Genomic DNA, 10576 nt, shown 5'->3' on the forward strand with positions numbered 1-10576 from the left:
GGAAGAGAAAGATTGCTATAATCTCTTAAAAAATTTTCTCATACCCTTTCTTTTTCTCTTCTTCTGGGACCCCTATAATTCGAATGTTGGTAGTGCTGGGTTTTCTTTGCTACATGTGGGCTTTCTCTAGTTGCAGCAAGCAGGGGCCACTCTTTATTGCGGTGAATGTGCTTTTCATTATAGTTTCCTCCTTTGTTGCAGATCATAGGCTCTAGGTCTGCAGGCTCAGTAGTTGCGGTGCACAGGCTTATTTGCTCTGTGGCAAGTAGAATCTTCCCAGACCAGGGATCGAACCCACGTCTCCTGCATTTGCAGGCAGATTCTTATCTACTGGGCCACCGGAGAAGTCCCTAAAATTTTTAAATATTTTAACAAATATTTTTTGCAATGACTGTGTGCCAGGCACCTTTCTTAGCCTTTCACATATAATAAATCATTTTATCTTTACCACAACTGTCTGACAGGAGTAATGTTTGAATTTCCATTTTAGAGATGAGGAAACTGAGGCACAGAGAGGTAAAATAAATCACCTGAGGTTCAACAGCTAGGAAGAGACAGAGTCAGAATTCAGACCCAAGAAGCCTGGCTCCACATCCTGAGGGCTCATTCACTATCCTGTGCCACTCTTGTGACAATACCCTTGGCTTCCCTTTTAAGTTCTAGTCCACAGCGCCCCCTTGCGTTCTATTTATTCCCAACCATTCTGAATAATTGTCCTGCCTATTCCCACCAAGACTTCGTCCAAGCCGAGTTCCAGAACGGGTAGTCCCTCCCCTCCACCAGGTGTAGCCAAGCTCCCAGGATGGGATCCAAACACAGGTGAGTGGTGGTGATGGGCTGAACTCGCAATCATATCTGGCCATTATTTCCTGGAAGTAAAACTGTCGACTAAAAAATACAGTCAAAACCTGAAAGTAGAGAGTTATTTTATTTGGTGGGAATGTTTAGGACTCCGAGCCTGCGAAACAGCATCTCAGTAGCTCTGACAAAACTTCTCAGAGGAGTTTGCAGGAGGGGAAGTCAGGCTATATACAAGTTTGCGACAAGGAGAGCAGGCAGTCTGATCATCAAAGATCAGGTATCAAGTTAAGGAATTTAGCATTCTGTGTAAGGGCGGATGCAAGCCTCTGGGCTCGCTGGATTCACTCCCTTCACATGCAGCTCAGCCTTCGGGGGCAATCCTGTGTCCTTGTTCACCTTGCTTCTTGCATCCCCAGCTCCTCAGCAATCATGGTGGGGGGCGGCAGCATCCCCTGGTTTGCAGTTTTGGAAGCCCTCATTCATATTTGGAGGCCAGAAATCGCTGATGGCTGTGACATTTCTTGTTCATTAATATGGCTGAGGTATTTTCACTTTACAGTCGGATCAGCGGTAAAGAATCCGCCTGCAAACAAGAGCCTCAGGAGACACAAGTTCTATCCCTGGGTTGGGAAGATCCCCTGGGGAAGGAAATGGCAACCCACTCCAGTATTCTTGCCTGGAGAATCCCCGTGGACAGAGCAGCCTGGCAGGATACAGTCCATAGGGTCACAAAAGAGTCGGATAGGACTGAAGCGACTTAGCACGCAAGGGGAAGAAGGAGAGGCAGCAGATACAAGAGGAACTTCCAAGGAAAAATCAGCAGTATTGTGAGGCATGAGGAAGTAGAGGCTCCTTCAAGGCCTGAGTGACTGGGCAGGTGAATGGTATTGCCACTCCCTGAGATTGCGGGTACAGAAGGAAGAGCAGGTGGGCAGGGAAGGTAGTTATAACAGCAGGCATCCATGGCGCATGCATCATGGGCGGAGCAGGCAGACACTGATCACTGTGCTCACTTTACTGAGGAGGGAATGTGAGGTTCTGAGACCTGAAGAAACTTTCCCAAAGTCACAGAGTGAGTAGCAGGGTCGGATTTGAACCCAGGTCCTTCTGACTACATGTCTGTGCTTTTAACCGGTTGGATGAAAGGCAATCAGCCTATGCTCAGACCCCCTTCCCTTGTTCTGCCTGCTATTTCAACCCTGATTATTGTCTGTCTTCATGCCTCCTGATTTGCTGCCTTTCTAGAACTTTAATTTTCGCTTGGGCTCTGACCCTGGCTGCCAACCTCTCCATGACTCTCAGCCTTTCTTTAATCTTCAGTGTTTAGATAACTGCCTTCCCACCACCCCATCCCCCTCAAGGCCACACTCTACCCTCTCCCCGTGCATGCTGCACCCAGACACATGACTCAATTGACTCTATAGCTTATAAGACCCTTTTCCATTTCCCGTCCAACACTGAGTCTCCATCCCCGGATTCCTGTCTTCTAGTCTCACCCTGTAATGAACAGCAGGGCTGTGACTCAGTTTCTACCTTGAAATTTTGTGTCAAGGGATTCTTGAATTCCATGCTCTGCACGCATGTGAGTGTGTAGAGTTGGTTCCATATACTAGCATTTCGTGGACAGAGTCTGGATGTCCCCAACATTGCTGGACAGTCCTACATAGTGAAGAATGCCCTGGATTCTGCCTAACTTTTGAATGCCACCACCCCCTACCCAGTTATTCATGTAGCTGAAAAAAATCTGTTTATAATGATCTGTGCCTAGAACATAACTCTGCTTTGCACATTAAAGATTTTTTGCATGGTTTGAGTATTTGCTTGAAATTTCCAGGAATACAACTACTATGTAAATGGAAAGAAAATTGAATTTTGTTTTGTTCAGAACTCTCCCAAGAGTTGTTTACCATTTTTGAAGATCAAGTTGCTGACAGCAATGCTGCTCATGGTAAGGGAGTCACTAATGCAATGCCCTGGAAAGGTCTGTATTTGTAGCATAATTTGCACCTATGGGGCTTCTACACAAAGGTGCACGTTTCTGCCTATTTCCTTAGATCTTCTAATGTGGTGCCGCCTGAACCTTTACAGATGCATTAATTACAAACATTTTCCTTTTATTTCTCCTTAACACCGCGGTTAGGCCTTTCTGTCTGTCTGTCTCTATGCGTTTCCCTCTGTCTCTCTCTCTCTGATGCACACACATAAATACATAAATTTGTGTATATATTAGATATATTACATTGTCCATGGCTTTCCTTGTTTCCTTGATTCACTGTTTTCAGGATAGCAAATTATTTGTTAAAAAGGCAAGCACTTACTAAAGTGCCCAAAGCTGTTTCAAATTCTTTGTATGTATATCTCACTTAATCCTCACAAAAACCGAGTGAGGTAAGGCTTATTTGCACTTTTATTTTGCAAATGAAGAAACGGAGACACAGAGAGGTAAAGTAATTGGCCAAAGTCACACAGCTGGTAAGTGATAGAGCTGCAGTCGGAACCCAAATCTGTTTGACTTCAAATGCAGTGTGCATTCAGTTGCTGGGTATGTGGTAGATTATCTGTCATGCTTCTTATCAGTGTTAGAACGGACTCAGAATGATTCTAAGGGCAATATGTTCCAAAATCTTTGAGGGTTCCTAGAAAAAGTACAGAGAGCTTCAGGAGGTTGGCAAATACTCTTGTATACATCTGGGTATGTTTGCTTGGAGGCTTCCCTCATGGCTCAATGATAAAGAATCCACCTGCCAATGCAGGAGATGCAAGAGACACAGGTTCCATCCCTGGGTCGGGAAGATCCCCTGGAGAAGGAAACGGCAACCCACTTCAGTATTCTTGCCTGGGAAATCCCATAGACAGATGAGCCTGATAGGCTGCAGTCCATGGGGTCACAAAAGACTTGGACACAACTTAGCAACTAAACCACAAGAACATGTTTGCTTGCCACTCACATATCCAGTCAACTGATCTGAGTCAAGTTGAATGGTGTCTTATTCCTTAATTGCTTCTTGTATCCAATCAGATTGTATAAGGCCCAAGAGTAGCTCTGTGCCAACCATACTTTCCATTTGAAAAAATAACGTACATTATTTGACATAGAATACGACAATGGGACCAAAGAGGTTCCATCTGGACTCCTAAATCCCTACCCTATCAGCAGCCAGCCAACTTTATAAGACTTGGTGACTACTGAGATACTCACACCTTTATTTTTCTCAATTAACAAGCTACCTCAGGTGAAAATGCATGTTACATATCTGCCTTATTCAGAGAAACGGGCCATCCGTCGTGCTTTGTGTAGGTGCAGCCTTCGCACCCCATTGAGAACTACAAAGCTCATGTTCCAGCAGCTCTGACGTCCACCACGAGGTGGCAGCGTTCTCCAGGCTTTGAATGACAGAAAAGGCCAGCTTCGTTTAATGCCAGTTTTTCATGAGTCATAGGTAAAATGAACCATCTTTCCTGCCACTAGAAGAATGCCCACATGTTTTCCATGCTGCAGTTTCTGGAAAGGTAACTTGCTTTTGGCAACTTGTTGACATTTGAACAATAGTCTGAAGCCAGTTCCGGTACAGCTGGGTCTCCTCTGTTTTAGTACAAATACTCATTGAGCACATACTATGTCACAAGTGCCTTCACTACCGAGGGAACTGGGTTCGATCCCTGGTTGGGGAATTATGATCCCACAAGCTGCATGGTGCAATGGGGGAGAAAAAGGAAGAAAGTCACCGTCTCACTGGGGACATTGATCGCTGAACAAAAAATTTCTATGATAACGTCGTAAGCACTGTGATGGAGTAAGCAGAGATGTGGTACCCACCTCAATCTGGAGGCTCGGGGAAGTCCTTCCGGAACAGGTGACAGGGAAAACTGAATTGTAAAGAAAAGGCAGTTAATAGCCAGGGACGAATGTGGGAAAAGGGATTTGGGACAGAGGAAACAGACTGAGCAGGAAGCTTGCGACAGGATGGTGTGTGCTGAGGAAGCAGGTGGGAGCTAGTGGGCACAATAAGAGAATATGGAATGAGGTGCAGGGTAGGTAGAAGTGAAGTTTAGAAATGCAATAATGATATCACAACCAGGAACTGATACATAAAACCATGTTCTCTTTCCAACTACCTCTTGAGATAAGACCATCACAATCTTACCTTGAGAAAGCACAATCTCTTCATTTCTCACAATGCCATGGTGCAACTCAAAATAACTTTGGCAAACATTTATTCAACCTCTCCTAAGTACTGAGCACTATGCTAAGAGCTGCTTCGTGCATTGCCTTCTTTCATATATGCAATAAGCTAGGTGATGGATACTTTGAGCCTATTATTATTCTCATTTTACAGATGAGGAAACCTAGGTTCAGAGAGGTTAAGCGACTTGTTCAGGATCACACAGCCAACAAGTGATGGAGCAGGAATTTGAATTGAAGCATGAATTAAGTACAGAGGAAGTATAGGAAAGAGAGAGAAACACAATGTCAGTAGGCATGGGCTGAGAGTGACAAGGAGGACTTTCTGACACAGTTAATGCCCAAGATGGGTTAAGTGAAATGGATAATAATAATAGAGTAGTGAAAACACATAATGTTTTTGAATATGCATAGGCTGTGTACTGTTTCCACTGTTTCCCCATCTATTTGCCATGAAGTAATGGGACTGGATGCAACGATCTTAGTTTTCTGAATGTTGAGCATTAAGCCAATATTTTCACTCTCATCTCACTTTCATCAAGAGGCTCAAGAGGCCCATAAGGGTGGTGTCATCTGCATATCTGAGGTTATTGAGATTTCTCCCGGCAATCTTGATTCCAGCTTGTGCTTCATCCAGCCCAGCGTTTCTCATGATGTACTCTGCACATAAGTTAAATAAGCAGGGTGACAGTATACAGCCTTGATGTACTCCTTTTCCTATTTGGAACCAGTCTGTTGTTCCATGTCCAGTTCTAACTGTTGCTTCCTGACCTGCATACAGATATCCCAGCAGGAAGGTCAGGTGGTCTGGTATTCCCATCTCTTTAAGAATTTTCCACAATTTGTTGTGGTCCACACACTCAAAGGCTTTGGCATAGTCAATAAAGCAGAAGTAGATGCTTTTCTGGAACTCTCTTACTTTTTCAATGATCCAACGGATGTTGGCAATATGATCTCTGGATCCTCTGCCTTTTATAAATCCAGCTTGAACATCTGGAAGTTCATGGTTCACATATTGTTGAAGCCTGGCTTGGAGAGTTTTGAGCTTTACTCTACTAGCATGTGAGATGAGTGCAATTGTGCAGTAATTTGAGCATTCATTGGCATTGCCTTTCTTTGGGATTGGAATGAAAACTGACCTTTTCCAGTTCTGTGGCCACTGCTGACTTTTCCAAATTTACTAGCATATTGAGGACAGCACTTTCACAGCCTCATCTTTTAGGATTTGAAATAGCTCAACTGGAATTCCATCACCTCCACTAGCTTTGTTCATAGTGATGCTTCCTAAGGCCCACTTGACTTCACATTCCAGGATGCCTGGCTCTAGGTGAGTGATCACACCATCGTGATTATCTGAGTAGTGAAGATCTTTTTTGAATAGTTCTTCTGTGTATTCTTGCCACCTCATCTTAATATCTTCTGCTTCTGTTAGGTCCCTACCATTTCTTTCCTTTATTGAGCCCATCTTTGCATGAAGTGTTCCCTTGATATCTCTAATTTTCTTGAAGAGATCTCTAGTCTTTCCCATTCTATTGTTTTACTCTATTTCTGTGCACTGATTGCTGAGGAAGGCTTTCTTATCTCTCCTTGCTATTCTGTGGAACTCTGAACTCAAATAGGTATATCTTTCCTTTTCCCCTTTGCCTTTCACTTCTCTTCTATTCATAGCTATTTGTAAGGCCTCCTCAGACAACCATTTTGCTTTTTTGCATTTCTTTTTCTTGGGGATGGTCTTGATCCCGTCTCCTGTACAATGTCACGAACCTCCGTCCATAGTTCATCAGGCACTCTATCAGATCTAGTCCATTAAATCTATTTCTTACCTCCACTGTATAATCATAAGAGATTTGATTTAGGTCATACCTGAATGGTCTAGTGGTTTTCCCTATTTTCTTCAATTTAAGTATGAATTTGGCAATAAGGAGTTCATGATCTGATCCATAGTCAGCTCCTAGTCTTGGTTTTGCTGATTGTATAGAGCTTCTCCACCTTTGGTTGCAAAGAATATAATCAATCTGATTTTGGTATTGACCATCTGGTGATGATCATGTGTAGAATCTTCTCTTGTGTTGTTGGAAGAGGGTGTTTGCTATGACCAGTGTGTTCTCTTGGCAAAACTCTATTAGCCATTGCCCTGCTTCCTTCTGTACTCCAAGGCCAAGTTTGCCTGTTATTCAAGGTGTTTCTTGACTTCCTACTTTTGCATTCCAGACCCCTATAATGAAAAGCACATGTTTTGGGAGCATTAGTTCTAGAAGGTCTTTAGGTCTTCGTAGAACCATTCAACTTCAGCTTCTTCAGCATTACTGGTCAGGGCATAGACTTGGATTACTGTGATATTGGATGGTTTGCCTTGGAAACAGATAATTCTGTCGTTTTGGAGACTGCACGCAAGTACTGCATTTCGGACTCTTTTGTTGACTATGATGGCTACTCCATTTCTTCTAAGGGATTTCTGCCCACAGAAGTACATATAATGGTCATCTGAGTTAAATTCACCCATTCCAGTCCATTTTAGTTCGCTAATTCCTAAAATGTCGATGTTCACTCTTGCAATCTCCTATTTGACCATTTCCAATTTGCCTTGATTCATGGACCTAACATTCCAGGTTTCTATGCAATATTGCTCTTTTCAGCATCGATCTTGCTTCCATCACCAGTCACATCCACAACTGGGTGTTGTTCTTGCTTTCATTTAGTTCAACATTAAGAAAGCTAAGATCATGGCATCCGGTCCCATCACTTCATGGCAAATAGATGGGGAAACAGTGGAAACAGTGACAGACTAGTTTTGGGGCTCCAAAATCACTGCAAATGGTGACTGCAGCCATGAAATTAAAAGATGCTTACTCCTTGGAAGGAAAGTTATGACCAACCTAGATAGCATATTAAAAAGCAGAGACGTTACTTTGCCAACAAAGGTCCGTCTAGTCAAGGCTATGGTTTTTCCAGTAGTCATGTATGGATGTGAGAGTTGGATTCTAAAGAAAGCTGAGCACCAAAGAATTGATGCTTTCGAACTGTGGTGTTGGAGAAGACTCTTGAGAGTCCCGTGGACTGCCAGGAGATCCAACCAGTCCGTCCTAAAGGAAACCAGTCCTGAATATTCATTGGAAGGGCTGATGAAGCTGAAACTCCAATACTTTTGCCTCCTGATGAAAAGAGCTGACTCATTGGAAAAGACCCTGATGCTGGGAAAGATTGAAGGCAGGAAGAGAAGGTGATGACAGATGATGAGATGGTTGGATGGCATCACCGAATCAATGGACATGAATTTGAGTAAGCTCTGGGAGTTGGGGATGGACAGGGAGGCCTGTCCTGCTGCAATCCATGGGGTGGCAAAGAATCAGACGTGACTGAGTGAGTGAGGTGAACTGCCTGAGGCTCTGTACTGAATGTTTTATAAGCATTACCTTATTTAGTCTTTACAATAGCCCTATTATCATCCCCATTCACAGATGAGGACACTGAGGCACGGAGAAGGTAACCAACTTGCTGAAGGTCATTGGTTAGTTCATGCCAGGGCCTGGTAGAGCCAGGAGGCCCTGAGTGAGAGGGAGATATGAGCGAGGATATTTCAGCCCGAGGAAACAACAGCGGGACATGAACCGCCATAGAAGGCTGCTAACCCAGAGCCACTTGGGATCGTTAGACTGTAAAGGGACTGAAAAGTGCTCAGGACTGTGATGCTGGGGAGGCCAGTGGGAGCCATATTGTGAGGGACCTTGGGTGCACCTTAAACTTGACATGTGAGGAGCAGGAGGCCAGGACACACGGGAGACTTGTAAGAGGGGAGGGATCTAATCTGCCTGAGCTGAGGTCTTTCTTCCCTTTGCCAGCATGTTCAGGTGACTCATGGTGCCACACAAACATCCAGTCAGAGTTCCTGCTTTTTCTAAATGTGCCTGCTTGTACTTGGAGCGGCTGCATTTCCAGATGCTAACTCTGACAGCTCTGCTCCCAGACAGTGGTCCTCCGGGGAGGGCCCCGGCCCAGCAGCATCAAACCTGAGGCAGGAACTCTGGAGAGTGTGCCTGGCCACTTCTGTTTCCACAAGCCTCCAGGTGATTCCGAGGCACACTAACACTTGAAAACCGCCATCTTATACTATTGCTTCAGTATTGTGCCTGTGCGCGTGCATGTTGTGTGTGTGTGTGTGTGATGTATTTCCTCTCCCAACTCTGTGAGGTCAAGAGCCAGGTCTTTTTTTGATCACCCCACCTGCCCCCTCCTGCTGTGCACATCCCAGCTCTGGCACTGACTCGCTGCCTGTAAGGCCCTGATTCTTTCCACACCCCAGTTGAACCATCCATAAAATGGGACTAGTGAGAATGATAATAATAATATTGATTTCATTTGGTTGTTGAATCAAAAGAGTTAATGCAAGTAAAGCTATTAGGACAGTTTTTCTTGACTCCTCTTAAGTACTCAGTTTTATATATTAGTACCTGGTGTCCAATCAATACTGGATTAAATGAGAGTAGGAATATCCTCGTGGTCCAGCGGTTAGGAGTCCATGCTTTCAGTGGTGAGGTCTCACATTCAATCCCTTCGTTGGGGAACTAAGATCCTGTAAGCCGTGGGCCAAAAAAATAAAGCAGGTTTAAATGAAGGGAGGAGAAAACAAGAAAAGGCAGATCGGCTAACTGAGCAGAGAAAACAAGAAAAGTAAACCTGTTTCAGACAGGTTCAGCCCCGCCCTAGAGACCATCATAGCAATCCAGGAGCCTGACTTTGCAGGGAGTCAGAGAGAGAGAAAGGGAAAGATGCAAAAGAGATCTGGTTTCATTATATGAAATATCCATAAGAGGCCAATCTACAGAAACAGAAAGTATGCCACCAGGGGTGGGTGATAGGTGAGAGTGGAGTGTGACTGCTGGTGGGTATGGGGCTTGCTTCCTGGGTGGTGAAAGTGGTCTGTAATTAGATAGTGGTGATGTTATCACAACTCCGTGAATATACTCAAAACCACTAAATTGTATACTTCAAAAGGGGTCCATGTTATGATATGTGAATTATATCTCAATTTTTAAAAAACTGTTAACAAAATCGAATAAGCCTTGTCATTCCAAAAAGAGAAGTCAGGACCTTGGCCTTTCTTTCTCATTAAGCCCCAGGAAACCAGGCACTGAGCAGGTGCAGAACTGAGACCAGGAAAGAAAGAATTTCATAGCTGGATTTTGGTCTAATTTATTTGTTTTGCCACATAGGGGCACCCAACTCATTTCCTGTGTCATTATTTGTAAACGTGAAAAAAAGTCTGATGTTTTCATTAAGACCTACCATTTCGATGACATAAAATTAAATTGCCAGAGAAAGGCACAACCTGATTGTAATAAAAGTGCAGCCTCCGCCTGGCATATAATGGGCAATCTCACAAACATGTGCGTCACATGCTTGAGTTCAATGTGGGTGAAAATATCAACCTTTTTTTTCCTCCTATGGCCGCGGGCAGCATAACCTAGTCAAATAGTCCTGGAAGATCTAATTATATCCCCAAAGGGCCCAAACCACTTAATTTCCCCTCCCAGCTTTTAGAGTTTCCAAGAAAATCATTCAACGATTATTTTACAGAGTGATAAAAGCAGCCTT

The sequence above is a fragment of the Bubalus bubalis genome, chromosome X (genome assembly GCF_019923935.1).
Source record: "Bubalus bubalis isolate 160015118507 breed Murrah chromosome X, NDDB_SH_1, whole genome shotgun sequence".
Taxonomy (NCBI): Eukaryota; Metazoa; Chordata; class Mammalia; order Artiodactyla; family Bovidae; genus Bubalus; species Bubalus bubalis.